Source organism: Mirounga leonina, unplaced genomic scaffold (genome assembly GCF_011800145.1).
Source record: "Mirounga leonina isolate KUSES-001 unplaced genomic scaffold, KU_Mleo_1.0 Mir_173, whole genome shotgun sequence".
NCBI classification, from domain to species: Eukaryota; Metazoa; Chordata; class Mammalia; order Carnivora; family Phocidae; genus Mirounga; species Mirounga leonina.
This window is the reverse complement of record NW_023270447.1, coordinates 54,661,551-54,668,896: the sequence shown is the minus strand read 5'-3', so window position 1 is coordinate 54,668,896 and position 7,346 is coordinate 54,661,551.

Below are 7,346 nucleotides of genomic sequence, written 5' to 3'. Positions count from 1 at the left end.
ATGGGGGGAAAAAGTCTCTTTAACAAATGGTGTTGGGAAAATTGGACAGCTACATGCAGAAGAATGAAACTGGAACATTTTCTTACACCATACACAAAAAATAAACTCAAAATGGATGAAAGACCTAAACATGAGACAGGAATCCATCAGAATCCTAGAGGAGGGGCATCTGGGTGGCTCAGTCAGTTGAGCATCTGCCTTCAACTCAGGTCATGATCTCAGGGTCCTGGGATCAAGCCCCACATTGAGCTCCCTGTTCAGTGGAGAGTCTGCTTGTCCCTCTGCCTCTCCCCCTGCTCATGCTCTCTCTCTCTCTCACTCCCTCTCTCACATAAAAAAAATCCTAGAGGAGAACACAAGCAGCAACCTCTTTGACCTTGGCTACAGCAACTTCTTGATAGACATGTCTCCAAAGGCAAGGGAAACAAAAGTAAAAATGAACTATTGGAACATCATCAGGATAAAAAGCTTTTGCACAGCAAAGGAAACAGTCAACAAAACTAAAAGGCAACCTACAGAATGGGAGAATATATTTGCAAATGTCTTATCAGATAAAGGGTTACTAGTATCCAACATCTATAAAGGATTTACCAAGCTCAACATCTAAAAACAATCCAGTTAAGAAATGAGCAGAAGATATGAACAGACATTTCTCCAAAGAAGACATACAAATTGCCAACAGACACAGAAAAAATGTTCAACATCACTGAGCATCAGGAAAATACAAATCAAAACCACAGTGAGATACCACCCCATTCCAGTCAGAATGACTAAAATTAATAACTCAGGAAACAACAGATGTTGGTAAGTGTGTGGAAAAAGGGGAACCCTCGTACACTGTTGGTGGGAATGCAAACTGGTACAGCCACTCTGGAAAACAGTATGGAGGTTCCTCAAAAAGTTAAAAATAGAGCTACCCTACAACCCAGCAATTGCACTGCTAGGTATTTATCCAAAGGATACAAACATAGTGATTTGAAGAGGAACATGCACCCCAGTGTTTATAGCAGCAATGTCCATAATAGGCAAAAAATAGGCAAATGGAGGGGCGCCTGGGTGGCTCAGTTGTTAAGCGTCTGCTTTCAGTTCAGGTCATGATCCCAGGGTCCTGGGATCGAGCCCCGCATCAGGCTCCCTGCTCAGCGGGAAGCCTGCTTCTCCCTCTCCCACTCCCCCTGCTTGTGTTCCCTCTCTCGCTGTCTCTCTCTCTGTCAAATAAATAAATAAAATCTTTAAAAAAAAATAGGCAAATGGAAAGAGCCCAGATGTCCATTGACAGATGAATGGATAAAGAAGATGTGGTATATTTATACAATGGAATATTACTCAGCCATCAAAAAGAATGAAATCTTGTCATTTGCAATGACATGGGTGGAACTAGAGGGTATTTGTTAAGTGAAATAAGTTAGAGAAAGATAAATACCATATGATTTCACTCATATGTGGAATTTAAGAAACAAAACAGATGAACATAGAGGAAGGGAAGGCAAAATAAGATGAAAACAGAGAGGGAGGCAAACCGTAAGAGACTCTTCACTGTAGGAAACAAACTGAGGGTTGCTGGAGGGGAGGTGGATGGGGGAATGGGGTAACTGGATGATAGGCATTAAAGAGGGCATTTGATGTAATGAGCACTGGGTGTTATATCAACTGATGAATCACCAAATTCTACCTCTGGGGGAAAAAAAGGGCTTGGTGTGTATATTCATTTTCTATTGCTACTGTAACAAATCACTACAAACTTAGTGGCTTAAAACAACATAAATTTATTATCTTATAGTTCTGGAGGTCAGAAATCCAAAATGAATCCCAGGGGCTAAAGCCAGGGATGTCATGCGGGCTGTGTTTCTTATGGAGGCCCCAGGGGAGAATCCAATTCCTAGGTATTCTGGGTTCTAGAGGCTGCCAGCACTCCTTGGCTAGTTGTCTTTTTCTCCTTCTTCAAAGCTAGCAGCGTAGCATCTCTAAATCTCTTTCTGACTCTGAACTCCCTTGTGCCTCCTTCTTCTGCTTTAAAGGATCCTTGTGATTACATTGGGCTTCCTGGATAATCCAAGATAACCTCTTTATTTTAAGATAATCTTATTACCCTTAATTCCATCTGCAACCTTTATTCCCTCTTGCTATGCAATATAACATATTCACAAGTTCTAGAGATTAGGACACAGACATCTTTGGGGGAAGAGTGTTATTCTGCCTACCAAAATGGGGAAGTAGGTATTTGCCTGGTGTCAAATTCTCAACACACAGATTATATAGAGGTCATATGGGAAAAATGCATCTTAGAAATGAAGGAGTTAGATTGTCACCACCTGAACCCACTGATCTATTTTAACATCATTATTGGTGGATGGTATGCATTCTTGTGTTGTGTAATATGAACTAAAAAAGCATCGCCAATGAAAAATTCTTACCAAGAATGTTTTACATGACTTTAAACAACATTTTGGGTCTAACTTCCAGTTTACCAGGAATACAGGGGATAGAGGAAAAAGTTAAATGACACCATGAAGAAACAAGTAGACAGATTCTGAAGAAAGGTAATTCTAGAGGACAACTGCCTCTGTGTCTTTAGTAAATCACTGTCATTTAAAACAAATTGAAGGATGTTCTAGATTAAATGAAAAGGTTCCCCCAGAAGCAAACTCTGAAATATGGATTTGAGTTTATGTGGGAGTCACTGAAGGACCCATAGGGCAGCAAGGAAGTGATACAGGAAAGGAAAGGAGCTAATGCAGGGTTTTTTGTTATGTCAGTACTGCAGTGGGTAACTGACTCTTTGTGAATATTTTTCTGTCTAATTAATGTCATCTAAAATTTCACACCAAGGGGCACCTGGGTGGCTCAGTCAGTTAAGCATCTGTCTTCAGCTGAGGTGGTAATCCCAGGGTCCTGGGATCGAGCCCCATGTCAGGCTCGCTGCACTGCAAGGAGTCTGCTTCTCCCTCCCCCTGCTCTTTGCTCTCCCTTGCTCTCTCTCTTTCTCTTCCCTCTCAAATAAATAAAATCCTTAAAAATAAATAAATAAATAAAATTTCACACCAAATAATAAAATATGTCAGAACACAGATCATGTGGAGCAAAGAACAAATTATGAGCTGATCCTTTTATGTCCATGCCTTCTTTTAGGTTGTGCAATATTTCAAAAGTTAGCATTAACTCTCAAATTTGTCCTTACTGTGCACACAGCTTCATTTGCCTAAGATAGTCTGTTTCACTGATATATCTACATTCAGTAGCATTTTTAATAGATGAAATGATATTGAAAGGAATGGATAACTTTTTCTCAAAATTAAAAAAAATCACACATTAAAAAAAAAAAAAAACTTCCAAAAGTGTGAACTCCATAAAGATCCAGAGAAAAATTATACAAGGGACTAAGAAGGATTTGGGATCAATATACTTGATTTTTACCTGAGCTACACCATGCTTACCAAACAAAAATATCGTGCCTCAAATTTCACACTTTGTTTTACTGTTTTAAATTTTAGACACAAGTCCCACCCATGCTCCCTCCCACGCCTGTTTACTGGCCAGGCACCAAAAGGTTCCCCTGGTCCACTCAGTGTGTTGTGGCTCTCCTGGTCCCATGATCAGTGCTGGAGTGATACAGTGAGCAAGACTGTGGTTGGAAGGACCCTGGACATCACCTGCTTTGACATTCATTTCACAGCCTCTTCTTCTTGGTCATTACTTGGCATAGTTGGCAGGATCCAAAGCACATAACCTTTGTCCTGAGCTTCACTTTAGATTCAAGAAAGTTATCTACAAGGGTCTGTTATGCTCTGTCATCTCCCTAGTTGTTTCAGGTCCTGGTGGAAACCAAATGGGAACCAGTGGTTGAGTCAATGACCCCAGAACAAAACATGGAGGACATGGAAAAAGCTTGAGCTTTTCATGCAAGATCTCTCAAGTCCATTTTGATCAGCAAGTACAAAATTTACTTTCAAGGATGAAAATTTCTGCTGAGAAAATGCTCACTACCATACAGTTTGTAATTGATATTGTCATTTTTTAAAAATACCCTTTTATATTAGGTATCAGTTGGTAATACACTCTCACTTGAAACTCTCCAAACCGAGATAATTGTATATATCATCTGTGATGTCCAGATGTCAGAATTTCATACCTTAAGTCTATTGAAAAAGAAAAAAAGATGTTTCCCTTTTAGACAAAGAAAAGCAAGTTTACCTTGGAGAGATTTGGGGCTTCTTCTTCTTCCTTCAAACTGGGAAGATCTTTCAATAGGCCCTTGGTGGGAACTAGGAGGATTCATAGCAACTGTCAGGGCACTGGTGGGGTTGCTCAGCAACTAGTCAGCGAGCTTTACTGGATGTGTGCATGGTGTGAGAGTGTGCATGTGGGTGGTTAGTAAGTATGGACTGAGCTGCTGTTAGACCACCCTCCTGGGTGGACACAGGGAGGCAGAGTAAAGGAGCAGGAAAGAAATGAAGAACAAGGCCTTTGGCTTGGGGAGGAAAGGGAATATTGAAGAATCCTCCAGATGCAACTGTAGTGAAGGAGGAATGAGTTAATGTAGATAAAGCGTGCAATGTGTGTCTTTTTTTAGAACTCTGACACTTGCATTGTGCTGTTTAAGTGGGAAATAGCTCCTGAGGAAATACACGCACTCACATGCACTCACACTTAGAATCATGTCACATAGCCTCAAACATAGACACCCTCCAGTTCTCACACACACAAACCACAGCACCTAAATGACCTACTTGCTTCCAGGATTTATAGAACATGGTCACAGTTCTTACAGGACAGTCAGTTTCTCTCGCTACACTCCCAACCCCCATTCCCAGCAGGAACCTGGAATCAGGGTGACTCTCCAAAGCAGTCAAGGAAGGCCCACCTTCTTCATCACCTAGATTTTGCCTCAAAAAAAGACTGATTTTAGAATACATATGTATTTCATTTCCTCCTGCATCCACCTGTGATTAGAAAAAATAAAGCACTATGAGGATCACACCATCCTATACATTGTTTTCTTGATGACTTCAGGAAACCAGATGGAATACAGTTGTTGAGTCAATGGCTCCCTGGAAATTAAAGAAGACACCTATAGAAAAGGCTCGAGCCTTTCATGGCAGTTCTCTCAAGTCCATTCTGATCAGCAAATACAAAATTCTTTTTCAAGGAGAAAGATTTTCTGTTAATGAAAATGCTCATACACTCGTCACTTGATGGCCTTTGGGGGAGTGTCCATCTGTAGTTATTGTGAATAATGCTGCAATGAACACAGGTGTACAGATTTCTGTATGTTACTGTAACGGTGATCCTTGACATTATGCATTTGTCAAAATTCGTAGAATGTCAAAGCCCAAAGACTGAGTTTTAGTGTAAATTATGAACTTTCAATTAATAAAAATTATGGATGTTGTTTCACATAAATAAACAAAATAAATAAATATTAAACGCAAATAAAATCTCCAAGAAGTCATGTACAGTGACAGAATTAATTCAAGTTCTGATTCTTCATCTTTACACTCACTATGCTATTATCATTTATTTCAAATCTGCTGTTTAAACGTAGGAATAGGGGTGCCTGGATGGCTCAGTCGTTAAGTGTTTGCCTTTGGCTCAGTTCATGATCCTGGGGTCCTGGGATCGAGCCCCACCTTGGGCTCCCTGCTCAGCGGGAAGCCTGCTTCTCCCTCTCACACTCCCCCTGCTTGTGTTCCCCCTCTCTCAATGTCTCTCTCTGTCAAATAAATAAATAAAATCTTTAAAAAAATAAATAAACATAGGAATAGGTAGTTCCACAGAGGTTGGAGTAATGAACTACATGAAGCTCCAATGATTCCAGACCTTCACAAACTTATCTTGAAACAAATGCATGTAGCTGATTCTGCATATGTGGAGGCTGACTGTATAACTTGATATCTCTAAATTAACTTCCATGTGAATAACAATGCTTATTAAAGGATAATTAAAAGGTGGTCCTTTATTTGGTTCTGGTTCCTGTATAAGATGGAGTAAGCACACTCCACCTGTCTCTTCCATTGTATGCAACAACAACAACAATCCCACAAAGAACACATGGAGCAGCTATCTGAGAATTCCAAAAAGTAATAATAGCAGGAGGGTTGGGGAAGGAAACTAAAACTTGAACCATTGGTGAGTTTCCTTGTGTTTTACTTCAGTACCTCCCAGCCTGGACTTAAGGACAGCCTGAAACCCAGAAGAGCACACCCAGAACTAATACCATATTTAATGGTGAAAGATGAATCATTTCCCTGTAAGACTAGGACAAGGCAAGGATCTCTACTCTCACCACTTTCATTCAACATTATAGTACAATTAAAACTATCTCCACTTACAGATGACATGATTATCTATGTAGAAAATCCCAAGAATATACAAAAAGCCTCCTATACCTAACAACTGAGTTTGTCAAAGTTGCAAGATACAGTGGCTGCATATAAATATCAAATGTATATCTATTAATAGCAATGAACAACTGGAAACCAAAATTTTAAAACAGCACTTACAATAGTTCCTCCCAAAATGTAGTAGGTAGTAGTAGTAAGGTATAAATCTAACACAACATATTCAGCATCTATGAAAACTATGAAATGTTGATGAACAAAATGAAAGATCTAAATGGAGAGAGAGACATATCATGTTCATGGGTTGGGATACTCAATATGGTTAAAATTTCCATTCTTCCTTAAAATTGATCTATACATGCAACACGATTCCAATCAAAATCCCAGCAGAAGTTTTTGCATATATAGACAAACATGTTTTAAAATTTACATGAAGTGCCAAAGGAACTAAAATACTGAATTTTTTTTTTGAAAAAGAATGAAGTCAGAGGATTCATGGCACCAGAGGATTTTAATATTTACTATAAAGCTACAGTAAGAAAAAATAAAGCTACAATAATGAAGACAGTGTGGTATTAGCAAAGGGATAGATACATAAATCAGTGTAACAAAATAAACTCCACTTTGCAACTACTAGGATGGTTAGAATCAAAAAGATGGATAATAACAAATGTGGACAAGGATGTGGAGAAATTGGAACCCTATTACACTGTTGGCAGGATTGTAAAATGGTGCAGCTGCTATGGAAAAGAGTTTGACAGTTCCTCAAAAAGTTAAACATAGATATATAATGTAATCCAGCAATGTCACTTAGATGTATACTCAAAGGAAATGAAAATGTATATTCACACAAAAACTTATACACAGATGTTCATAGCAACATTTTTCTTAATATCCACAAAGTGGAAACAATCCAAATGTCCATCAACAGATGAATGGATAAAGAAAATGTGGTGTATCTATTCAGTGGAATATTATGTAGCAATAAAAAAGAATGAAGTACTGATC